The sequence below is a fragment of the Pelmatolapia mariae genome, unplaced genomic scaffold (assembly GCF_036321145.2).
Source record: "Pelmatolapia mariae isolate MD_Pm_ZW unplaced genomic scaffold, Pm_UMD_F_2 NODE_ptg000330l+_length_47171_cov_1, whole genome shotgun sequence".
Classification (NCBI taxonomy): Eukaryota; Metazoa; Chordata; class Actinopteri; order Cichliformes; family Cichlidae; genus Pelmatolapia; species Pelmatolapia mariae.
Window position 1 is genome coordinate 14,060 of NW_027052019.1, and position 26,546 is coordinate 40,605.

The window sequence follows — 26,546 nt, forward strand, 5'->3', positions numbered from 1 at the left end:
TTTGTGCCCTACAGCACTGACAAGCTGCTAACCGACTTTCCTCTTTGGCTACACAAGCCAATAAACAAGCCACAGACATATATAGTTACAGAAATACATTTGAAAGGCCGGTGATGGAAATGCTGTGCAGTTTTGTGTCTTCACACCAGCAGAGAGAGAGAGAGAGAGAGAGAGACAGAGGACCTTCAGTCCTCTTTGCTCAGCTCGTTGTTCACTGGGTTTGGGTTAGCAGGGAAGCAGACAGGCTTGTTCTCCGTCACAGATGGTTTCTGTCCGAAACCGCCGCAAGCTTTTTTTAGACGGAGGGGAGACAGGGTGTGGATGACTGTGTACCTACCACAACTATATGAGTAAACAGCCGGGATCAGGGTTAAGTGTATCCAGACTCGACACAAAAATGTCCACAAACAACGGCCCACGTCTTCTGATGAAATTATATGCTGGTGTCACTTTTTGCACACTCTTGAGACAAGCTGTACTCTAAAAGATTCTGGAAGATGTTTGTATTTTATTTAGAGATACAGCAGGCCAAAGTGTTGCACAACAGCAGTAACCGATTCCATCTGTTTCCAGCTTTTGATCAGGACAAAAACTGGACTCAGTTCTTCTAGTACAAGGTAAAAAAAATGTTTTTGGCAGTTTTTTTGTTTTACACAAATACAGCTCTTTAGGAATACTCTGGCTTTCTAATCTTGTCTGTGGGTGATTTGCCCTTCTCTATATGCCTCACACTGTTAAACTTAGTCAGCTTTGGCCTTCAGGGCAAATTCCTGTGCCTAATGTCTTTGCATTCGAAAATACTGTAGGTCAGTGTGAATATTAGTAATGCATGGTAAATAATTGATCGTACATTTTTAATTAAAACAACTCCCTCCATATTTAACACCAAATTAATTATTGGTAACTATTTGTATTGTGCTGCTTTGGAAATACAGTACTGTGCAAAACTCTTGAGATACCTCTTATTTCTTTATTTTGTTTCCAAGGAGCCAGACTTTTCTTGTAATTTTCTAAAGGGGTCTTGGGCAATAGTTATCCAGGCTCTCTGAAGATCTTTGTCTTTGGATATTGGCTGCTTTTTTACTCACTGTCAGCCCAGTCTTTGTATCTGACCAGAATGTTGTTTTGTTTGTTAAACCACTTAACACTGACCTATGAATCACTCAAGCATAAAATGTGCCGAACTCATGGGATGAACCTCTGTAGTCTCTACACATAATGAACAACTTAGCAACGAACCAATTTTAAACAGTAAATTTAGACACTTTGTTACCAGCAGCTGGTCAAAAAATTCATAATTTTGTTCCGATTTTTTACTTAAATCTACCAAAAATACCAATGATGAGAGAATCTGACAGATTTAAAAAAGTGGTTGCCCCAACAAGGTGATTCCCAAGGAGCTATTAGCTAAAACTAGATATTTCTCAGTAACATGAATCCTTAAAACATTTGAGAAAACCGTTTTGATGCAAGCTCAATCATCCAGGTAAGGAAATCCCAAAAGATCAGTGGTTGTTGATCAGTGGTCATGAATATTTGCATATTAATGATCAAGGAACTGACCTCACAGCCCATTGTTCGTCAGTGGTGATAAGTTTCAGTCATTATGCAAATGTGTGCCTTATAAGGTCGGGGAAACCTGCTGTCAGCTGAGACTGAAGAAGTCACTTGGATGAAAATGTAACGTCCAGAAGTACAGAATCAACTTTTGGGATTTGAGAAAACTGGACAAGTGGAGGATAAAATATAAAGTGGTAGATATTATCTGAAAGTCATGTCCTTATATAGGTAACAGTCTAGGAGAGACCTGACACATGACCTGAGAGATGCTTCTGACCCCTTCAGTTGATCCATTTACTGTTTGCCAAAGCTTTATTGGAAATGGTCTCAGTGGCTGTCAAGAAGCCATTAATGAGGAAGGGAAACAGGGAGAAAAGACTGAGGAATGCCAAATTACACAATAACTGGACTGAAAATCAGCGACAGTGACTGAAAACAGGTCTTTTGGAGTGATGAATCCAAATTGAAAAATTCTGGTTGAAATCATTGCCAGTATGTATGGAAGAGGTCAGGAGAGGTGCAACAATGAGTGTTTATAGCATCTGTAAAATATGGTGGAGGCTCTGCCATGGTGTGGGGCTGCATTTCAGCCTGTTGTGTTGGGGATCTTGTCAAAACTGATGGAGCTGGGAATGCAGAAAGAAGGGTTAGATTTTAAACCACTGATACCATCTGAAAAGTGTCTTTTTGGCAACAGGTTTTATTTTCTGCATGTCATGTCATGGATTGGTAGAGCCCAAAACTTGACATTACTGAAGCAGTGTGTGATTATCTTGATAGAAAACAGAGCAAAAAGCAGCCAGCATTCAAAGAAAAGCTTTAATTGTCTTTCAAGAAGCCTGGAGAAGTATTCCCGAAGACTACTTTAAGAAATTACTAGAAAGCTTGTCTAAGAGAATGGCAGTGCTGAAGAGTAAAGGTGCTCATACCAAATATTGCCTTTCAAACTCTTTCAAAAATTATAATTGTACAAAGTCTGTTTTTGCCTTATGTACTGATTTCCATCTACATCAGAGAATAGGATCAAAGAATACATTCATTAGGATTGCCGAACTTTGTGAATGAATTCTGAATCATTGCTTCTCAGGCTTCAAGTAGAAGACACATTAAATTCCTTTTCTTCCTCTATGGGAGAATCACAGCTGATGGGTTTTCATGACCAAAGTTGAAACATCACTCAAACATGGATTCATCTCTGTATCTCTGCATCACTTCCAATCTATGTAATGGTGCCTTGCAGAAGCTTTGCTTCGTGCTTATTGCTCAGCAAATGTGGAAACTCCCTCAAGACTTGCTTATGACGCTGCCTGTGCAAAGGTGTTATCAAAGCAAAAGGTGGTTGCTTTGTTATAGAATATATTTAGTTGGTGGTATTTTTGATTACTTTGTTTATTCGTTGTTATTTTGAAGTTCTGAATTCTTGTAGCAAAAACAAAGAAAAACCATGCTGTGCTGTGGCAAGTACTTTTGCATTACTGGATTTGGTTTCATTTGTACCATAAGCTGCTTCTTTAAAGTGATATTATTGCCACATTTCTGGTTGTGCTGGTCACATCAGTAGTGATATGATTACTCATCAGAGATGTTTCAAAAACAGTCACAGACATTGGCATTACACATCCAGAAAGTCTTGGGTGGCAGATGACATTTTATTGTCGTCCCACATCGAATACTCAAGCTTCCTCCGCCTCATCACTGATTAGGCTTCATGGCGTGCCGTTCAGGGATGATTTTGAAAGTGCAGTTGACTTGCCGAGCCATAACATTTATAGTGTGTTTCCATAAATTGTATTCTTTCCGTTTTTTCTTTTTAAATAGAATTACAGTGTAGAAACACTTTGTTATGAGTAATTTTTTTATTCATTGTTTATGAAAAAAGTACAGCTGACTAGTGTCAAAATATGCTTATTGAGTAAAAGCTGATATACGGCCTTCTCACTACACAGCAGTTTGTTGTTTGTTTATTATGTTACATATTAATAATCTTGAGCTGCAAGTTGTATCTAGTAGTTGTAGTTGAGCATGTCAAATCATTGTAGTAAGTGTAAACGGGAAGTGTTTAACAAAAAAATAGGAAAAAATTACCTTTTATTATGCAGTAGCCAAAATAAAGCAAGATCCACTCAACTAAACTAGACACACTGACGAAGAACACAGGAAGGGCTTCAAATCTACAAGAGGTAACACGGAAGAAAGCCTTTTTTCCCCAAACACATATGCAGATGGTTACATATGGTTAAAATGATTCAAATGCAGTAAGTATACACGTTTCATATAAATATGGTCTATAACTAAATTTTTTTCTGTAGCCCACATAATTACATTTCAGTTACATAAAACGTTTGAATTTTGATTTTATGTACTGTATAGCCTGTATAATTAATATGTATAAAAATCCAGAAAGGTACACAGCAGGGGGCGGTTCATTTACAAACACAAGTCTAACTTAAGTTTCACACTGTTTTTTGTTAGAAAAAATCCAATTGTTACATACTTAAATTTACACAATATGCCACAAATCTGCACTGTCATGAACAAAAATTTAAACCAAATTTTTCATGATTTGTTGGGTTAACCCTCTGAGGATCTAAAATATAACTGGCCATTTTTGACACATTTGTGTTTCATGTTCAAATTGTTTCATTGTATTTTTTTTCTGTGCCTTGCTTGGTATCGTTCTTTTCAGCACAACCTCACGTGTCTGAATTTAGTTATTTTTCATTGACATAACTGTATTAACAAAACGGATCTGAAATCACACAAAAAACGTGGCATGGGGTGGCACGTGTGGCATATGCCACCCCATGCCACCCTTCTAGATCCGCCCCTGCGGATAGTGCTGAAACGAAAAAGCTCTATGAAACACAGTCTAAAATGAATAAGCCTGAACTACAAATTAAAAACAATGCAGAAAACTTAAAGGCTCGGAGCCAAACTCACAGACTGTGACAAAAGGATCCTTTCGTGTTGTGTTTGGGCTCATTTTAATTTTAGATATTTGTTTTTATACCCTGGCGGGCTACCACCCAATAACAGGCTTATTTTCGTCCCGTGCGCCTTTTGTTGCTGTAAACTTGTATTAGGATGAATGATGCGATTGGGTGATGATCACACCACGAAGGCGTGTCTACGTGAGCTGTGTAGACAGAGTGGATGGGACAAGAAACTCCACCGACTCCGGTAAGGTAAGACATCACACTGCAGTCAATGAGCGCTAGTGTGTACTCACAGACGCTTATTTTACCTTTATCATCAAGTATCGCCACATAGATGCGCTGTAGTTTGAAACCGCCTTCAGATTAAGCGTAAAAAAGGCAAATTTGTTGAAAAATAACGTTGCTGTTGTATCGGATGCTGATTTGTGCTGTTATGTTAAAGTTACGAGGCCGTGGTTCGTTTTTATAGCTAAAATAATCTAAAGAGGTAGAAAAATAGAGGCAGACTGACCGGGGCTGTCGTTACTCCGTGGCCGCGTGTGTCCTTTGTTGATTTAAATTAAATTTAGCGCCACGTTTTCGCGCTCTAATCCGGCAATTAGACCCAGACGGTCCAGCTAGAGAAGGGGGCTGACTAATGGAAACATTTTGGTGCTAAAAAACGCTGTTTCTTAACACATTTTTTCATTCCTGCGCTTCACATTTCGCCGCTTTTTGTTTCTCTCAGCACGAGAGTGACACATCTAAACCACTGCTGCATCTTCTTCCGAATTTTGTGATTAAAAAAACAAAAGACATTCGACAAGAGTGTAAGAATACACTCTTGTCGAATGTAAGAATTGAATATAGCAGTTCTCATTTTTAGATAACCTTGTGATCAGTCGTTGGACACGTGGTTGTGTAGAAGCACGTGTGTGTAGTATGTGTGTGTGTTGGCAGCTGTAATGGGCTCTTGAATGGTACTGTGTGATGGTATCACACAGGAACTAATGAAATGAATTGATGAGCAGATGAAATGAATGCATTCACCGCTTAAGCGTGCCTGTTGTAATCTGAAACCATAAGTGTGGTTTGAGAAGAAGAAGAGAAGAAGTGGGGTTCTTTCTCTTGTGGTTTTGTGATACTTAGATGATTTATAGGGGATAGTTCTGTTGCAGGCTCGCTCCCTTACTCAGTGTCTTTCCTGGCCTGGCTTCAGGTCACATGAATCTGTGTCTATTTGTGACTCTGTGACCCGGAACAGGGAGAAGAGTGCGCCAGAATGGCAACTTTTTTCCTCCCAGTGAACAGCTGATGGTGCTGTGACCCACCACAGGGTGCCTAGTAAGAGTGGAAGTTAAGTTTTCACCTGTTGCCTGAGCTTTAACCAGTCTTCTTGGTTACAGAATATAGCATAGATCATTTTTTGGCTAATGTGAAGGAAATGATTAGGCTAAACTGACTCACCGCCTTGTATTTCAACTCAACTGTGCCGACTGTAGTGCAGTCATTGGAGCTGCTGTTGCCAGTCTGCTATTCATCCCAAACCACCTGAACCAACTGAAAAGACGGGCAGCTGGAGAAAGGCTTTGTTCCTGCTCCGTTAGAGTGGCGGGAAAGGAAAATGAGTGTAAAAACAGCAGGTCACAGTGAAGACAACAGATTTGGAGACCTTTTAACACCCTTTCTTCTGGTGTGAATTGGATTTCTTTGTAAATTCTAAGGATTTATAATCCTCACACTCTCAGTACCTCACTGAAGTCTGCCTTATCTCCCTGTGTTATTGATTCCTGCTCTTATTTGCCCATGCAAATAATGATTCCCAGTTTGAGACAGCGATCTCTGTAAGTCACTGGATTGCTTTTGTAGATAAAATCTAAAAAGGGGAAAAAATATAGACAGCATGGTTAGAAGGTAGTAGTTTTTGTTTCTAGATAAAGATTACATGTTTGCAGTAGAGAGTGCTTCCTGGGTTTTTTTTTTTTCACTTCTTATAAATAGATGGAGTTATGAGTAATAAGCCAGATATTGTCTTTCAATTGTATTTCCACTCCCGAGCTCCAGTGATGTTAGAGGTTTGTTGAATTTTCCTTCATTGATCTGCTTTCATTGTGTATTGGATTGTTGTGCAGGTCTGCTTGCTGTGAACATGACAACTCAAATCCCTTTTTTGTACACGTGATGAGATTAAGGTATTTGCCAACGTCTCAGGATATTTTTGTTCCTTGAAATGAGCTGTCGCAGTCATTGTTTTTATTTTTTTATTTTTTTATCACTGACTGAATAAAAGGCCTGTACAGGCACGGCGTTTGGTGATGTCCACTGACTGTGACGTTGACACCAAATAGCAACTTTGACGTGATGAAAAACTGAATTTTTATGCAGCATAAATTTGCTGCCAGGGGAGGTGGTTGCTATACTGAAGCACAGCCCAGTGAAAATTGGAAAGCAGTGTGAAGATATTGTGTTACAGTCTACTGTACTTAGTTTGCAGTGAGGCAGGAGGGTGTGCACGAACCTGTATGAGCATGTAAACCTAAAGTAAGTTAAGCGATAAAGTACATGTAAAAGTCTTGTGCCATCCCTCAATTCTTTATTCAGTTCTTTATCCTATTAGGAATAGGAACATGAGAAATGGATGCATTTGATTTATTGAAATGTGTAACAAAGTGACTAGACACATAGTTTAAACTAGGTTTTGTCATATGTGTAGACACACCTCAAGTTAGGTGCCTTTTTATGCTTGAATGATTCTTTTTAACACACACACACACACGCACACACACAAACAGGTTGGTCTGAGAACGGTCAGAAACAGGGCTGGACTAAATGAATGACAAATTTCTAGCTCTTTGATAGCACAATGTAAAGAAATGAGGGGTGGCTCAAAATCTTTGCACATCACTGTAGCAACATATATACTTTGACAGCATATAACTTGTATCTCAAATGAAAGTGTTGCAGTTTTTTGCTGTTCATTGCTCTTAACTTGCATAAAACTCAGGGTGAGTGGTTACCCACATCTCTACGAGACTTGGCAACCAGAATAAAACACTTCCTTATGTAGTCTACCAATAAAGTGATGGTCAATAACGCAGCTTCACACTTTAAGCTTTGAGAAACTGAGCTGTAAACCTTATTCAACCCACAACTCCTCCATTATTCTCTCTTCTTTGTTCAAAAATGAAACTCAAACATCTTGAAAAAATTTTCTGGCCCTTTTTTTAAATGGAATTTTTCACATCACCCATGTGTTCCTCCTTTTTTCAGTCTTTCAGTTTGTTGTTCTCTTTAGACAGAATCAAGATAGCGAAACTGTCCATGACACACAAACTGGAGGAGAGACTGCGTGAAATTAAAATCAAGGCTGTAAAAGTCAATGTACTACAACGTAGCTATAAAGTATTCCTGGGTGTCCTCAGTCTGAGCTGTGGAGCAAACAGTAATTTCTGTGTCTCAGTTTGTGTGTCATACTTGAACCCAGGGCGATTCTAGTTCAAACTTCTAGAGGGTTTCAGCTCCCAATCATAACGTTATGCATACAGTGCCTTCTAATTAATTAAAAAAAATATGCCGTTTGCAAATGTCATCAGCCCTTTTCACATTTGCAAACTTCAGTTCAGTTGGAGTCGCTTTAACCATGTTACCCTCAAAAGCACCTAATTGGTTGGATGACCTATTGTAGTGTTTAAGAATAAGCCGAGTGAATAGTCGGAGATCTCAGTCTAATCCAGCCGTTTTAGGGTGGAGCCTTTAGTTATCAAACCCGAGGCAAAGGCTCAGTCAGGAAAGAAGTAGCGTCGTGTATCCCAATTTCACGAGTGGAAAATAGATCTGAAGTCTCTTTGTCAGTGTAGCGGCAGCCATCCTGTTCGAGCCATGTTTAGAGTGGTATGAATCCTGAATAAACTACCATTCATTATCAATATGCTTTTGTTTAGAATATCCACTGGCATTTTTTTAAGTGTGCTACTGGAAAGCACGCAAAGCATCCATGAAATACACGAAAAACTACTTTGTGAAACATAAGTATTGGTTTTTCCAGCTAACTTCACCATCTGCTACCTCCTTCTTTCACCTTTGTCCTCTCTCTATCCTCTGCACTCAACTAGAAATTAAAAAATGACAAAAATATAACCTTATAATAATTATAAGAGCAAGTAGGGGATCCATAATCGATAACAGGACAACACAGCTTTATAATTTTTAGTGAATTTTACTACACGTCCTGTCTTACCTGTTTATTTTTGCTCCGTCTCTTTGCCGTCTTCATCCTTTCTCTCCCTCTCTATGTTAAATATTACAGTGAGTCAAAGACATGAAGATGTCAGGCGCAGATTTCAATTAATCACAAATAAACACAGAAGTTTTATTTTGCAAACATTATATTTGCTAACTAAATTGTGAAAATAACAGCTGTATATCCATGTGCCTCTTGTGTGAGTGCTTATGAACTCCAACTCTGGAGCAGCCGGCTGGTAGTCTTTGTTCTGCTCTGCTGCCTCGGTGAGCTCAGCGTAGCGGCACATGAACCAGCTTTTCACCTCTTGCAGGTTGTGGTTAATTTGGCCCTCAAGTGCACAGCAGATTACCAGAGCAGAGCAAGCAGTCCCCGAGGTTGAATTGGAGTACATCCAACTGTGTGAGATTCTTTCTGGGAAGGTGGCTGAACGGCATAAAGGGCAGCCAAAGTAGCAACCTGGGCCAAAAGCCAGCCGGTAGCAAAAACAGGAGACTGGAAGTGCCAGTTAAAATTAAAGGAGTGTCCACACAGGAACTGATTCACTCAGCGCACATCCCTTTGTAGCTGACGGTCAGTTGCTAGTGGGTGTTGCAGGTAACAGTTGCCTAGGTAACTGTTGTATTTGCCACCCTGTCATATGCCAATCAACACTATCCTTTGCTGTTATTGTTGTTGCTTTATTTGCTCATATTGAAGTTCAGAAAAGTTCTCCTGTGGAATTCATTCCGACTTACTTTCTTGGAATGTTCAGGTTAGGGTTCAGAGCTAGTTTGGAGCGAGTCACAATGACGACTCAGAGGGATAACATTGCAGAAATTCCTTTTTTTTTTTTTTTTTTTTTTTTTTTAGAGAGGATTCCAAAAACATTCAGATTTTTAGGTTAATATTTTTAGGGCTTTATTTAATGGGTAGTTTATTTGTGTTGCAGTGGTGGCATGCAGTTGTGGAGCTAGAATAGAGAGTTGTAAATACATACTGATGGGGAATCCCATCCTGTTGGAGGGGATGTATTGGAAAGCTTGATGATAAGTGCTGTAGAACAAAACCACTATTGTGGTAGTTTCCATTCCCCGTCTTCGAGAAATTTCTGACCTGAAAAGCTGTCCAATCACGGCTACATATTGCTTGTTTTCCAACAACACCCCTCCGTCCTACTGGTTGCACACACTGATCATTTAATGGCACGCGCTAATGCTACTAATGTCAAACTCATTTTACATCGTGGGCCACATACAGCCCACTTTGATCTTAAGTGGGCCTGACCAATGAAGCTCCTTTGTCTGTGAGTGTTAAGAAGTTTAACTACTATTTAATCCCTAAAATAGCTCAATTTAAGAAAGAGAAGTCTAATTTCAACAGTACAAATTGCAGAAAAAGTTCTGATAGCTTATTGCTCAGACTGTCCTTTAATTCACAGGGTTGGGAGGGTTCACAAACTTGAGCATGACATGTCTCTTCAAGATCGTCAGTATAAAACTATCCAGTCTTTAGCAGTCATGCTAAAATAAACAGCACCATCATATCCATTTCCTCTGGTTAATTCCAAGAAAAACAATCCAGTTCCAGTCCAGTAGCAGTTTAATATTACTAAGTCAAAATGCTGTGACTTGAAAAGGGTTTGGCTCCCATTAGCACTGGGACATGACCTCGAGGAGAGTTTATTCTTCACACACCTCATCATATGACCAGCATCAAACTATTCTGTAACTCAGCCTGGGGATAAAGGCGTCTCTGTTAGAGAGGTATACCGGTGAGAAAGATGAACTTCTAACCTTTTCCATCCATGTTTAGCTCTGATGTAAGTGGCATTTTAACTATAACTTCTTACCCTCCACTGTACCCCAGTTTGAAAAGCTCACTTCCCCATACACCAAACCCCTTGTCACTGTCCTTGTCTCTAAATTCAGGCCAACACGCCACATAGACATGCATTACTTCCATAACACGTGCCACTCTTTTTCACATGCCAGCAATAACCACTGAGAGATCCCAATGAGGAAGATGGTCATACCATCTGTGTTCTCAGAATCAGCCTCTATTGTTCCATCAATCCCCGCAGGACACACATTTGTATGGAGAATGTTGCGTTCAACGACTGCTTTTTAAACTTCTCAGTGTGGATGGTAAAGTTTAGATCATGCCCAAAGCACATGACTCTTATTGTGCTGTTATGCTTGGTTTTAACTTAATGAGGAAACTGCATTCAGAACCTCTTTAACTTTTAAGCCTACACAATATTGGTTATTTTATAGCAAGCTTTGACTTGCTATAAAAAAGGATGCCAATAGAGTTTCTTTGTCTCTGCTTTAATGCAGTATACACATAGGTACATAGTCATAAGTTTTATGTTCTGAGTACATACATTAATAATTTTGAACCCGTTTTTACCTTAGCAATGTGAACTGTTCAAGATTTAATTGTAATCAGAATAAAAGACACTGCTTGAAACATGCATTCATTGTAACGTCCACCAGGAGAACGACCCCTGTGGTTTTAGATGGCCTGATTTGTGTAGAAGTCCGTGGGCTGTTTAGTCCTTGACTTGATCAGTAAACTTGTAAGAGTCAGAAAGCAGGGTAGCCCGCTGGCTAACAATTTGCCAGTCACAACTGGTTACCCAGTAGATGTAGAGCAGCAGCCCTCAACCTTTTTTGCACCACGGACCAGTTTAATGTCAGACAATATTTTCACAGACCGGTCTTTAAGGTGTTATGAATAAATACAACAAAATAAAATGATACAATCAAGACAAAAACTGTGATATTTTGTAAATATAATAATAAACTCAAATTCACTGTGTAATTGTGTAACTTTATTAGCAGCGTCCTCCTGAAATGCGCCAACAACATTGAGAGTAACGTCCTCCTCTCTGCCCCTTAATGCTTTCTGGTCGCTATGGTAACGCGTAAATATTTCTTTCAAAATAAGACGCACAACTACAACACGGGAAAAGACCCAGGGAAACCGAGTTAACGATAAAACCCCTGAAAACCATAAATTTCACACCCGAGCCTCAACTCACGCGGCCTGGTACCAAACGACCGTGGACCGTGGGGTTGGGGGCCGCTGATGTAGAGCATAAAACTCACATCTGACCGTCGCTCCTCACATCTGGTTGCAGAACACTGAGATGGCGACAGCTAAGACTGAGGCTTCACTAATCACTGGGTGACGTCTCAGTGGTTACATCAATCTTTTACTGATGGTGGGATTGTCTGTCACATCTAAATTAAAGGGCTTTTTCATTCGTTCCTGTAAATGAGCTTTGGCTCAGATTTGGTTGAGGTTGTGATGAGGATGTGGATTTATGTTTGTGCTCCAACACAAAAACAACATGGGTCTTGCAATATTTAAGTTTGAAGATCAGTTTTATACTGTGTAAAATCTTTGTAGTTGGATTAATAACATAAATGTGAGAAGAACAAAAATGACTTTTCAATTTTATCAAGTATAAAATGAGGTGAATACGGGATGAGGAGCCCACTTTATTGAAGCGTCATTGTGGCGTGACCAGACCAGACTTTTCACATAAATTTTTGGGCTGGTCTGAATTGCCCTAGTTCTCCTAGAGGGGGAAACAATAAATTACCACCAGTGCTGTTAAATCTTTGTTAACTGGAGTGCTGATTGTTGGACTTGGACATCGTTGAGAGGCTAGCCATTGAAAGTGTTAAAGTGTACCACTCTACAGACTGCAAAGTGCCTGTGTGAGTGAGTGTGTGTTTGTTGGGCACCATTTCAGCACCAGGCAGCTTATGCCAACTGGCTCGTTTTGATGGCATGTTAGGTTGAGAGAGGCATACTTTACAGGAATCTGGGACAAGGCAAAGCTGGTGAATTTTAAGCACACTGTAGTGTATGGCTATGGTCAACGTCAAGCCTCAATAAGCTGCTCTGATAGACTGATATTTGTCATGATAACTAGAGGAAGAGAGATGTTTAAAATACTGATTTAGTGGTGTGACTCTCAAAAGGCTTTTCAGGAGAAAGAAGTTTAATCCTGGTCCTTCCTGACTTCTGCACGGCTGCAGCTGGTTAGTCACTGTGTGAAAAGAGCGTCAATGTCAGATTAGTGGTTTTGGAAAGTTACAAAAATGTTGAGTCACAGTTCTCTCAGTTTTGACATTGAAAAGGTGTGGGAAAACAGGGATAAACAAAGCTCAGACAATATGTGCTCCTGTGGATCCATACATGTGTTTTCTTAGCTGCTCATCCCATTAAAGGTTGTAAGACCCATCACACTGAGACACACCAAAACACACACATTCACTTTCATCAATTAAGCTACCAAACAGCTCTTCCGATTGTGGGAGGAAGCCTGAGTACCTGGAGGGAGGCAGCACAGAGACAGGATGGGCACATGTGAACAGAAACACGAAAATAATTTCCCGAAAGGTCAAACTTAGCTGCCAAAGACCTTCATAACAGGAATCGTGCTTTGATACATAATTTCCTAGTTGATTAAATGGGAGGAAGAAAAAGGAAGTAGGGAAATATTCAGAAAATGGTGAAAACCTTTAATGGGCAAGGTCAAACTCTATTTTTTAAAAGAATAGTGTCTGTGTTTAAAGGTAAGCTGAAACTCTTAATCACATTGTTCAGTTTGCAAATTGTAACCTTAACTTTGCGCACAGTGTAACAAATGTAACAAAGGTTGTTTCTAGTGTGAGGGGATGTTGTTGCAGTATTTGTCTGTTGGTCCTCTGCCCCTCTAACAATCCATATAGACCCGTCTCACTGACAGGGGTTTCTCACAGTTGGATTTTGCTTGTTCAGTCCCATGTTTTTACGATTAGCTAACCTGTGTGTGCATATAGAGGACCCTCTGTCCTCACTCATAGCTCGCTCATGACCAGCAAGTTAGATCTGACTGGTCATGGATTCATAAGTTCTCTCAGCAGCACTACAGAGCTTCTAGTACACTTTGGAAATGCAGTTAATTCAACTGTAGCTAAGTCAAATTGTATACATATGTTTCTTTGACGTGATTAACTTCACATTCTGTTGATGATTTAAATTTGAAGTATTTTAAACATTTCCCTATTTTTACTTGTGCCTCAGAAAATCGCACAAATACGCTGATGTTACTCTTTTTTTGACCTTTTATGCAGCTCAGATTGTTCGTTGAACAGTTACATATTGTTTGTCTGACTGTGAGAGAGAACAGTTTTAGCCACGTAAAACAGACGCTCTTTGTTTGTGCGTCAGCTTCAGACAATTTCTTATGTGATAAGGGATGGGATGACCCTTTATGACTGTAGTGTTACTTTCTGAGGAGTGTCTAGTTCCACAAATTATCTTATGTGAGAGGAGGATATCCTTCGCTCGCCAAGCTTATTCGTCTTTCCGTCTGTGCAGATTTCATGCCATCTTATCTTGACGAAAGGCAGGAGGACTGAAATATGCATTAAATACTCTGGGTATCAATCGCTCATTGCAGATTGAATTTAATGCAGAATTTTCAACAATAAATACTTGTCGGCTGTGTCCTTTCTTGTAGCCTTTGCCATGATATACTGTGTTATTTGGCTCATCAGCCAGTCACCTGTTGCTCATGAGAGAAGGCAGAGTCTCCACATCATTCGGCTGAGTTATCGCTCACCTCTCATTACTGTGGTCTGCAGCAGTGTGAGCTAGCAGAGCTGTGATTCAGTGTTAGGTTAGCATATATTACTGAAGTAAACATCTCTGCAAATGTTACAAATGCAGCCATGTGATCTTCATTTCTTGCCTCCCAGTTACGTTAATGCTCGAAAAGTGCAACATTTTGCAGTGGCCTTCAGTGAAGGCCTTGCTCACGCTATTTCCAACAGCTTTTGGGCCCCTTGTAGTTGCCACATTGGTCGTGTTTTGCGGGATTGTGGTATCACCACAGACCTGTCAGTGGGTTTGTTTTCTTTTCTTTTCGCTGTCACAGCTGACACAACCGCGTCCAATAGGAGAGGTGCACGACCAGCCGGAGCTACACCAAAGCACGGCTTGTGCAAGCAGATCCGACTGCACTTTTGGTGCGTGTGATCCTTCACGAGTGTTTGAAGGAAAGTTTTGTTTCATTTTAAAGTGTGGCTTTTAATCTAAACTACAAAACTGTATCTGTTTCAAATATTGCTCATCAATCTTTCTGATTGCTACTAATAATAAAAAAAAGCCATATCAGCCAATCACTATTTCATGCAAACAAAACAAAGTGACTTTTTGATGCAAGAGAGTGCGGCCGTGAACCATACCACCATATCAGTGTTTAATTTCACTATAAACACTGATCACCCTGACAGATTAGGGCAACACTTCCTCTCGCCGAAAAGGTTTCCCCTCCATGTTAGAGGCAAAGGAAGTGCACCCACTGTGAGTATGTCAAGTCCACAGGATACCGTTTTAAAATGAGCCCATTAAAGTTGAATAGTGCAGTTCGTTAGCTGTTGCATTTCTGTTCCCATGAGCTGTGTACTTACCGAGCTAACCTAAACTGCTTTATGTTGTTTAGATTGACTTGATGCCAAATTGCTTTGTGTTTTTAAAGGAGGAAAGTGTTTTCTAGTGAAGATTTTCTGTTTGGATGCCATGTCACACAGATATCTGAGCACATGTCTTCCATCAGATTCAAGACAGAAAGGTTTGAAAGGAGTTGGGGGAGCACAAATAGTTCTGGTTAAGTCAATAAGAGGCAGTGAGAGCAAAGTGGAATGGATAGGGAAGTGATAGATGGAGCAGGTCAAGAAAGTGTGAACTTGATAATAAAAGAACTGCTGAGGAGGAAAAGTGGATGAAATGAGATGAGAAATTACCAGACAGTAGGACACATGGGGATGAAATGGAAGGATAAAATGTGAACATGCAGATGGATAGATTGGAAAAATAGGATCACGCAGAGGGGACGCTTGGTGGATTGATTTAATTAAATCACAAGCTTTCACTCTTTTTGGGTTTTTTGGTTTTGCTCGACTATGTAAAGTAGTCGTCTGTATGACAAGAGTATTGTGTGCTCCAAATGTAAAAATGTGTAGGAAGGGCTGGAAGGGCTCCAGGAGAACAAGATGTTCGAGGTAAAAGGGAAGAGGGAGGGATGGGCACTTAGATGCAAAGGGGGCTGGTCACAAGACAGTTGGGTGTCAGCCTACGAAACATCTGTATAGTATAAGCGAGGCATGCAGAGCTCATTCAGCCCTTTGGTGATCTGATCAGTGGAAAGCGAGAGCCTCCATCTGTGTTTGAACGCCTCTCAGAGTAAGTTTATTTGCAGTTTGTTCCTGTACTTGTTTTGTTTAAGAGGAGTTGTGCTGTGAACTTTTGAATTTCAAAACTTTGTGAGAAGATGCCTCTGGCTTATTCTTGCTGAAGTGTTAAGCTGCTCTTTGTTGTTGTGGTTAGTTTGTGTTGTAAACACAATGGAATGACTGAGGGGTTGTTCACATTGCATAAATTAGGAAATGAAATTAAGCTTTTATTGAAATTTGTGTATTAATTAGATTTTCAATCTGAGGTTGCTTGGAAACTAAAAAGGGGGGGGGGGGGGGTTTCTGAACTATAAAAAGGTCGTCACGTGGAGTAGGTGAAGAATCCAAAAAATGAAGCAGCAGCGTAATAAGCTCAGTTGCACTTTTAGTTAGTGCCCTTGTTGGGAGTGAGTAGCTGTTGGCCTGCTCGTGCCAGCTTGTTCTGACCTCCTACTGGCAGAAGCTCCAATTGTTTCTTTTAGAAATAGCTCATCCTACTCCGAGTTTGTAAGGCAATTCATTTACAGGACGAGTTTAACCAGTACATAAATAAAGTTACCAGTGGAAAAAAACACGTGTAAATACTTGATATCACAGGCTATGCATTGCTTCTAAAATGTATAACAAAGCTGCAAGCGTAGTTGAGAGGAGAGGTGAGAAATGTATACATTTTAACCAGATTAAATAAACAATGCATCGTGTAAAAGAAAGTGGAGGATATTGAGGCATCCACAAGACTCGGTGCTCGCTCTATTACATGTGAATATGTAAATACAGAAAGAAACAAATGGCTGCTGATAATAACACGTCGGAGCTTTTTACTTCTGTAACCCTCCATTTCTCATCTGCACATTGCAGAACTGGTGCTGCACTAATCCAACACTGAACACGAACCCCAAGATTGTCCATCGAGAATCATGACGGCCATCAATGCGCCTCGGGACAAGTAAGAGGAGAATTTTTAAATGATTTAAACTGTGCCTTTGTTGGGTTTTTATCTTGGCATTAATATTCTCTAACTGAGATTTGGTTGAGTCCCAGTGTATATATTGTTGCGATTTGTTTGTTGATACTAAGATGAATGACTTGATTGATGTGCCTTCATGCGAACTTCCTTTTGCTCCTTTCCCAGATACAATTCAGTATGGCTCATTTTCTTTATCATGGGCTTGGGAACCCCTTGCCATGGAATTTCTTCATGACGGCAAACAATGGTAAAGTACAATTTTAATCTTGTAATTGCGAGAGCGTCTGCAATCGAATGTAGTTTATCTCTGGATCAGGAGACAGATGGAAATAAAAGGAAGAGCCCTGGTGGTGCCTTTTGTGGTTAACAAGTAGTTTCATTGAAAGGTTAGGCTTCACTAATGGGAAGGTTGACAAACAAAGGCTGGTGTACCTTTCTTTTTTTAATACACTTAATGTTAGTGGCTGTCACTCAGTTGAAATTAAAATGAGATTGCTCAGCTCTGCTTGACACCATCAGGAAACTGTTTGACTGTAAAAATCATGTTCATTCAGCTTAGTTTGACTCAAAAATTTTACCTTCAGTCTGTTGCAGGAGTCCTACAATAACACTGCACCCATAAGGCAGAAACATTTCTCAGTATTAGCCTCTGTGTAAACTCTAATCATCAGATGCTTCTGAAATGCTTCAGGAAAACAAAGTTCAGTTTTTGTTGTGACTCTCTGTAAAATTACATTCATGTGACATAAACCTGTGACTCCATATTAGTGATGAATTGCAGGAGAGCCCTTGTGGTAAATGTGTGTTTCTTCCCTCCGTTTTCTTCAGTACTTCACCAGCAGACTGAAGGACGTGCCCACTGTGCACTCCTCCAATCAGACGGCCAACGTGACGGCCCGGAGACTCTCGCAATGTGCTGGAGTCCAAGTTCAACAACGTGATGACGCTGTGCGCCATGGTGCCTCTGCCTCATCTTCACCTGTCTCAAACTCCTTCATACACCAGAGGTATCGAACTACCATCAGTCTAACTAAAAAGCTCGACTCATTAAAAGGCAAACTATAAATATTTCTACTGAAGCAAGGAAGTGAGAAAAGATCTGAGGGAACACGAGTTTGGGGTTAAGTGGCCACAGTATTTGCATTATAATTAAATAAACAGCACTAGCTTTCAGTTTCAGTTTAGTATCTTTTGTCTCATTTTATGGCACTGAGACATTTTTAATTAGTATATTCCATGTTTTTCAAACATTTTTGCCCTTTTGTTTTTAATTGTGATTAACCCTTTTTTTAAAAAAAAAAAATGTTTTTAATAGTTTTATAAATATCGACAGTCTCCTGAGAGTACACCAGTAGCTAATATTTATTAATACAGCATTCTGAGGCAGAATTTACATTTAGATTTTTCTTCAGTGGTTCACAGCGGTTATGTCTAATCTCTGGGGAGGTATCTCTGCTGATAGAATCGTCATAACTGACAGTAACCCAATCACTCACAAGGCAAGCTGTCTAAACAGTTAGCCTCAATGGAGCTAGTATATTAGGAGACCTCCACATTTGATCCATGAATGCTCAAACTCTAATTTCTAATCATCTTCATTACTTACACAAGTTCAGTATAATATCAGTATATATTAAAATCCCCTGGTGTAATAACTCAGTTATAACTTTTTATGTACTCTGAAGTAATTTTACCGTAGCTGTTTTTCTAAATTAATTCGGAGAAGGTTGTGTACACAAGACTTAACGGGCACAGTGTAAACTTTTCCCTGCCCTTAACCTTCAGTCACCCCGTGCCACTGTGAGTACGTGATCCTGTTGTATGAGCTTATGTTTAGTGTGTTTGGTTTAATTAGAGTAGGATTGAGAAAATCCCGGGTGGCCCTTGACCACAATGAACCCTTCTCCTGCACTGCTTACTCGGGAATGTTATTTATGTTCCCTACTTCATGTATCTTCTTTACCTCTTCCTGGCTTATCTTCCTGGTTTCTGTACTTTGGTTTCCCTCTGTCTCCCTCTCTTCCTCGGTTTCATTTCTCAGCATTTTTACCACTTAGTTTTTGCTTTATGTGCCATTTCTGTGTAACTGCTGTTCTTTCAGAAAGACAAAAAAATGAGCTTAAGATGAAAAAAAAAGGGCTTAGTCACTGCAACTGACTCAAGCACTTCCGCTTTCTTGACATTTTGCATTCTTTGAAGATCAGTAACTGAGTGATGCTTGTGTGCTTTCAGTATGGCTTTTTAAATGTGGTTTTCTTTGTTTCAGGATTCCTCAGAAATTGAGAATCTCGGGCAGCTTGACGGTCATCCTGGTGGTTTTTTCTGGTGACAGCGGTGGTTGTTAAAGTAGAACTGGCTCCTCTTCCCTTTCTTTGTTCCTGACCATGGTCAAAATTGTCTGCATCAACTGTGAGTGTCTAGTGCTTAAAAAAATGCACAGTCTTCAGTAAAAGTCTGTTTCTCAGAAAGAAAACTTCAGTGTATTTAAAAAGAAATCTGTGGAGATCAAAATGAAAAAGCCTAAACTAGCCTAACTTGATAACAAGAGCAGTGTTGGTACTTTTGATTGTGTGCATTCACCTGTAGACCATGTAAAGTTTTTGTTTGTAAAATGTGGAGAAAATGTTAAATGACTTTGTTGAAGAAGAATAAAGTGAAAAATGTAATTCAGTAAATCTAAATTTAAATAATACTAGATGAAAAGAAACAATAGAGAGCTTAAAATGAGTGCAGGTAGGGTGGTAGGAGGTTTTTTATGAAGTTCTTCTACATCTCTGCTTGGGGCAGTGGAGTTGAATGGATGTTTGATAAGTGTTCAGCTTCGTGTCCAGTAAGTGGTGCAGAGGACAGTCAGGATCCATTAAATGTCCACATCCAGTCAATTACATGACCTCTTTGCCAGCTGATGGAGGAATAAAAAAAGCATATATTGATTCAAACTAGATTCAAAAGACAAAACAAGGACGAATTACCTCAGCGAGTGATTACAGATTCCAGCAGCTAGCTGTTCAGAATTCGGCACAAAAGCATCACTCTGGGATCATACCACTTTTCAGTCCCAAAACATTTCGTCTGTCCGCTCAGATTAGTGTACCTGTTCACCCCCAAAATCCCTAATTTGTGTCAGTCTCAATGCAACGCTCTAAGGCTTGCTCAAGGCAATAGAAACTACTGGTGAAGATTCCTGAATTGTCAATAAATGTAATACAAGGAAAACCAAAAACCACAAAGTAGAATTTAAAAAGAAAAAATGAGCCATTTCACTGTCACTCAAAATCAAAATGAGCCAGAAAATCAACTTTTTCAGGTGACAAAACTGATTAAAAATTTAAACATTTGGTACAGAGGACAATCAAATTTCATTAATTATCCACAGCCACAGTTATTTAGATGACCTCTTTGTCAGATGACGGAGGGTTGAAAACTGTATGTTGATTCAAACTACATCTAAATGGCAACAACAAGAACGGGGATCAGCCAAAACATGAGGAAGTGACCAACAAATTAATTTAAAATCACACACCAGGGGTACAAAAATGGGAAAATTACACAGTAGTTCAGTTAAACAGAAAATGTGGGGAAAAGACCTCAGAGAGTTTTCTGATTTCTGCATGCGCCAAAGACAAATGAAGATACACAGCTTGCTGCACATCTGCAAAGAATTATCCTGCATTAGCAACATAATCATAAATTTAACAGCCCAGAAACGGAAAACTAACAATTATAAGCTTAATGAAGATATCTGTATTAGAATAAGAATGTAATTCATTTTCCCATTCTTATTCCATGTTGAAGTCGTGTAACTGATTATTTCTGTGGATCTTCTTTAATAAAAATCTCCTCCTGAACATGTTGGGAAAATTCACACAGAGAGAGATACACAAGCTGCACTCTCACAGTGTTTGTTTGTTTACAATAAGTCACAGAGCAGCAGGAATAAACTTACCCCCCTCCTTATCCCCAGTGGGCCAGTCCTGACCCCCAGATTCGCATGTGGAACAGCCCATCGTGTTTGCTTTAAAGGGGAGACACGGTGACTTTGAGGCTTGATATCTGCGTCGGCACATTCCTCTCAGTTTCACACGTTTCGAGATTTCTGCAGCTACTAACTCGTTTGTTAACATGTTGTATTGTGGGAAGGAATTTGTCTGGAAAGTCTGTACTGACAAAAAAACCTTTTTTTAGGGGAGACAATTAAAATGATAGAAGTGTTATGCAACACTTATCTTAAATACTTTGATCAGAAGGATGTTGTTTCTCTCTGACATTGCTTTGTTGGCTATAACTGTGTAGCTGGGGATCAGTTTTTTGTTTCTGTGTCACAGTGACTCTATAATTCCTCAAATGTGTTTTTCTCTCTTTTTTTTTTTTTCATTCCCTCTCCAGCGTTTGGGGCGATTCTTCAGAGCAGTCTGTTCGGGCTGGCTGGGATTCTACCTGCCTCTTTACACCACTCCCATCATGAGCGGACAGGGGCTGGCCGGCACCTTCGCTGCCTTCTCCATGATCTGCGCTCTGGCCAGTAAGTCTCACACAAACAACTCTGGGATTAAACAATATACGGGGGTCATTTCTTATATTCTGAAAAGGTTCTGACCCTCCTCTGAAATTCGGCTTCTTTTTATGTTCATCAACTTTAAATGAAGCCATGAAAAATTTTATCTTCTGTAACTTACCCCAAGATGTCTACTACACTGAATTGCCCCAAAAAACAAACAGACAAGGTCACTGCCACAAACACCAGACCACTACAGCTCCTCTTGCATGTGGGTTTATTTGAGCAGGCACTTGCCAACAAGGCCAGGGTTGCAGAGTGGTTTCCCCCTTATCCCTTCTCCAAGTGAGGTAACTTAGTTTCTACAGGATCACCACATTTTGTCTTCACCCAAAACCAGTTTGCTTTGGGTTACCATATCATGGGTCCAATTTACCCCACAGTTCATGCTCCTCCCCCCAACATGGCGATTCACAGAGTAAAGTACTTGTGAAGCCACGGTACCAGTGGCTTCAGTCTGGTCTTTGAGTGAGTAAATGTGTTCTTCAGCCCTATAAATGTCCCCTGACTGTCCTGTCCTTTAGAAGTTATGAGGGCTGGAAAAATGATGTGAAATTAAAGTTACAAGATTTCTGCCCTTGTGGACTTCAGGGGTCTGCAACTCTGACAATGTTCATAACGAGAATGTAAAAGTTTCTATGGCTTTATTAAGTGTTCTTAAGTTATTAGAGAAATAAACCAGCTGATTCTGAGGGACTTGCGAGGGAGGAACTGATTCATTTTTCATGAAATTATCAATAATAACAAAACACACTAATGACTCTGTGTGTGATTTGTCTTCAGGTGGGTCAGAACTGCAGGACAGTGCTTTTGGTTACTTTCATCACAGCTTGTATTGTGATTCTTCTGGCTATAATGTCCTACCTCGCTCTTCCCAAGATGGTAAGGCTCAATCTATAAATAGAACTTTAATTTTTCCTGTTTTTCTTTCTTTCTAGTGCTTTTTATTCATGAGGTATTCGTTTGAAAAGGCCAACTGGTGGTCACATTTATTTATTTATTTATTCTTTTTTGGAAAACACTCACAAACTTGGGTGAAATGTCTTTGAGACGTTTTGATTGATGGCGAATAAAATTCAGTTTCTCCGGGAACAAGCTGCTCATCTTTGTCCTGCTGGTTTAGTGGAAATCAGTTAATTATGGTTTTCTGTTTTTGTTAACAGGAGTTCTTCCAGTACTACATGGAGAGCAGTAGATCTGCACCATCAGCCGATGAGGAGAACAAGATGGACTTTGCTCAAAAAAGGTGCTTACCGGCCTGCTCATTATAAAAAAGACAAAAGTCTGAAACTTTTAGATGTGTGCAAAAAGAAGCAGCAATGAAGCGAATGCAGATGTTTAAGTCAGGGGGTTAAAGCTATGGACACAGCTTTTCATGTTATGCTACGTTATAGTCCGCTTGTACCGTAGAGGCTGTGCAGTCACAAATTTCTGCTCCTCTTGGATGTTACAGATGCAAAAAGCATAACGCTGTTGTAACTCAGACTTTGATTCTGGCTGTGCAAATTCTCAAGAACTGACATCACATGGAGAGCTATAAAGTTCAACATGTGTACCCTCCTAGATCAGATTCTCGAAATTCTGTCATCTGTTTTGTATTTTTCCATCTAAAAGGTAGTTTTTTTCCCGTGTCATTGTGGCTTTTGCTGCGCTCTGTGTTTTGTTCTCAGTTTTAACAACATTCTGCTGAAATCTAAACTGATCCCAGAATCTCAAAAACCTGCAGATTCCACAAACCTGTTTTCTATTAAGTGCAATCTGTAGCTCACGTGTGCTGTTGGCAGCACTCAGTGATGTTTAAGCTCCATCCTCGCCTGTTTCCTACGATGAAACACTTTGGAAATTGTACTTTTGTTTCTCTTGTTAGATTAGGACAAAGACATTATTTAAAAAGATGCATGTGACTGGTAAATGGGATTCAGACTGGAGGGCTTTATCTCCATCCAAGGCTTCCAGTCTGCTTGCTTCATCCAAGTCTTTCTGCCAGTATAAATAACAGGCGTGGCAGCCACTATTCCTAAGAACCCCCTCACCCCCCACCCCAACTTCCTGTTAACTGTTTAAACACATAAAGACAGTTTTAGAAACTGCTCTTTTTTTCGCTTCTTTATAAAGAGCCAGGCAAATGATGCTTATCAGCTGAAAACGTTTAAACATTGAGCTGATGTGTGCCTACCTTTGCCCACTTTTTAATGGCTAGAAGTGAAAAATAAAGTCCCTCCTCACTTCTGCAACAGCTGCACGTACGATGATGAGGCTGCCTGATTAGCATTAAAGCGGGTGAACAGTGCTGCAGGAATCCACGGTGGAGGTGGATTCCTGCAGCTCTGGAGGTTTTAGAGAAAATAAATGGGAAAGTCATCTTGTTTCGGGAGTTCTTACTGTGTTTGCTTTGATATGAGAGATTATTTTCTTGAGTCAGTGTAATTTTATAGTGAGTAGGGAGTACCTAATGGGAACCCTTTTGTCATATAAGATGTAACAATGGGGATCTTGTGTGTACACACCACTCAAATATAGTAATGATGCTCTAAACTCCAGGTGCTTCTTGACCAATAAATAGTTTGGGTTTTTTTTCCCCTCAGAAAGCTGAAAGCTGAAATGAAAAGCGGCCGGTGGTGAATCTCATGGAAGATGAGACCAAACCCACCTCGTCTGTGTTTAACATCTTCAAGCAGGTGAGATGAGAACTTTAAGACATAAGGCAGAAACTCCGGTTTTGTTACCGGCAAAACTTTTGTTTTTTGTTTTTCTCTTTCTCAAATCATATATGTCGTGTATTCAGTTGCAGAAGCTTCTATCACATTAACTAGTTACTGCTGAAGCCGTGCAGCCAGCAATCTCATTACAAGTCAGACATTGTCTGTTCCATGCAAGCATTTTCTACCTGTGTGACAGACTGGTTACATAATATTGATAAAGCTCTTCTTGTTCTCTCTAATCAGATTTGGGTGATGGCTCTGTCTGTGTGCTTCATCTTCACTGTCACCATTGGAGTTTTTCCAGCCGTGACCGTCGATGTCAAGTCGACAGTTGCTGATGGAGGTGCCTGGGGTGAGTCTGCAGGTCCCTTTCATACAAAGCGTTACTGTTAGTGTAATCAGTGAGCCAGGAATTCTGAAAATCTGATATTGGAGTTGGATGACTGCTAACAATTTTTAACTCCTAAACTCCAGCAGTAATGGAAACTGCTCCCAACTGCTTTTCTGAAAGTGGTCGTTACAGTGAATTTTTTGTTGGACACTCTTCCCCAAAAGGATTTGTCTCCTTCCAGGTTACCCATTAACCTCCAACCATGATATGGGGAATTTTTAAGGCCTGGACAAGTTATTGAATTTCATTCGCCATCAAGTTCTTATAAAAATGAAATAATCATGACAAGAAGATTGCAAAAACTGATCAGGTCCTGTCTCCCAACCAAAAGACCCCGTGTCCCTCACCACCTCATCTATTTTTTTTTTTATTTCAATAAAAAGTATTGTTTATAAGCTCAGTAAGTTTAGTTGTAAAATAATTAGGACACAGTTGTGTCGTCTTGCTTTTAAAGGGCAGGAAAGTTGTAGGGTTTAAAAATATTGGCACAACTTTACTATTTATGATTTTAAAAACTAGGGGGTGCCTGCTGGTTGACGTGGATTCCAAATGTTTGTGTTTTGAAAGGCTTTTAGTTCAACGTGCTATGAAATTACTGCTCATTTTCTCTGTGTTTTCACACATGAGCTGTGTTTTTAGAAATCACAGTGTTTCCAGTAGTGCTGTGGAAAATATCCAGAATTCAGACTTAAGTGTTGTAGAGTCACTAAACCTGACATTTGTACTCATCTGCATAGTTTCATTTGAAAATATTATGGGCGAGACTTCATTTATGACTCCAGAGCAGCCTGTAAAATTCCAGAAATTACTTCAATTCTTTTAAATGGATAAAGTAAGTCATGAATTGTGTGTTTTGTTTGGTTTTTCTGTAAGGGTTAAAGTGTCAGTTTTAGAAATTACTTTGGTGTTCTCTTGGTTACTTTGCTTTCACTTTTATGGAGGGACCAAACTTCACCTCCTCCTCTTAAGCCAGCAGAAGTTTAATGGATTCCTGTGTATTTTTATTTGAGGAAAGCACCTCTGCAGTCTTGTTGCTCTTGACTACAGTTGGTTTGTTTTGATCTCTTTTCAGAAAAGTACTTCATCCCTGTGTCGTGTTTCCTCCTTTTCAACGTGATGGACTGGGCTGGCAGGAGTCTGACGGCCATCTGTATGTGGGTCAGTAAATCACAAATGAGATTTCTTACCAAAATTACCAGTGAGGCCACATCATGAAGCTAAAAAAAACCCCCAAAACAAAGCCACAATGAGTTGAAACTTGTTTGCTTTTGAGACAATTTTTCAGGTTTCAGGTGAGTGCAGAGCCAGCTTTGTCTGTTTGTGAGCTCGGTCCAAATTAGCTGCACGGCCAGTGGGGTTGTCTTCCAAGTTAACAAGCCTTTATCCATCAGAAACTCACACATTGAAAGTATATAATACACTACTTAAGCGTGTTTTAATCTGTACAAATATGCAGATTAAGTGCTTGAACCAGATGATCAAGTATTCTTGATTATTAACTCCTTTAAATGCATTTACAAACAACATTAAAGAGAGCCTCTGGCTACAAAAAATGTTTGCCCATGTATGAATAAATGAGTCATGAAGGGAACGGTGGAAAAACAAAAGACGTTCAGGGACGAGCTTTTCTGCTGAGATCAGAGGTTTGTATTGGAGGAAAGAGTGACTGTGTGTGTGTGTGTGTGCGCGCGCATACGTGTTGTGCGTGTAAAGGGATTTTAGGGGTCAGAAAAAAGTGACCGGTGTTTTTCAGGGTTTGCTAATCTTTCCCTCACATCTGGATGAACAATGGGTCCTGGGTAGATATTACATGGTCAGAAAGCTCTCGGGTGTCTGTTTCCATTGTGAAATAATTTTTGGATAACTGTTATTCTGCTACAAGCTTTAATAGACTGTTTTAGGTTTGCAACAGAGATGCATTATTTTAATATTTTAGCTGATATTAAACTGAAAATAAAGTGACATTTAAGGATATCAGTCAACAATATTTATCTGGTTT

At 39.8% G+C, this 26,546-nt stretch overlaps 1 pseudogene; it reads left to right on the forward strand.

Moving 5' to 3' along the window:
* The window catches only part of LOC134623003 (equilibrative nucleoside transporter 1-like), a 45,470-nt pseudogene that overhangs the window by 13,061 nt on the left and 5,863 nt on the right, over positions 1-26,546 (forward strand).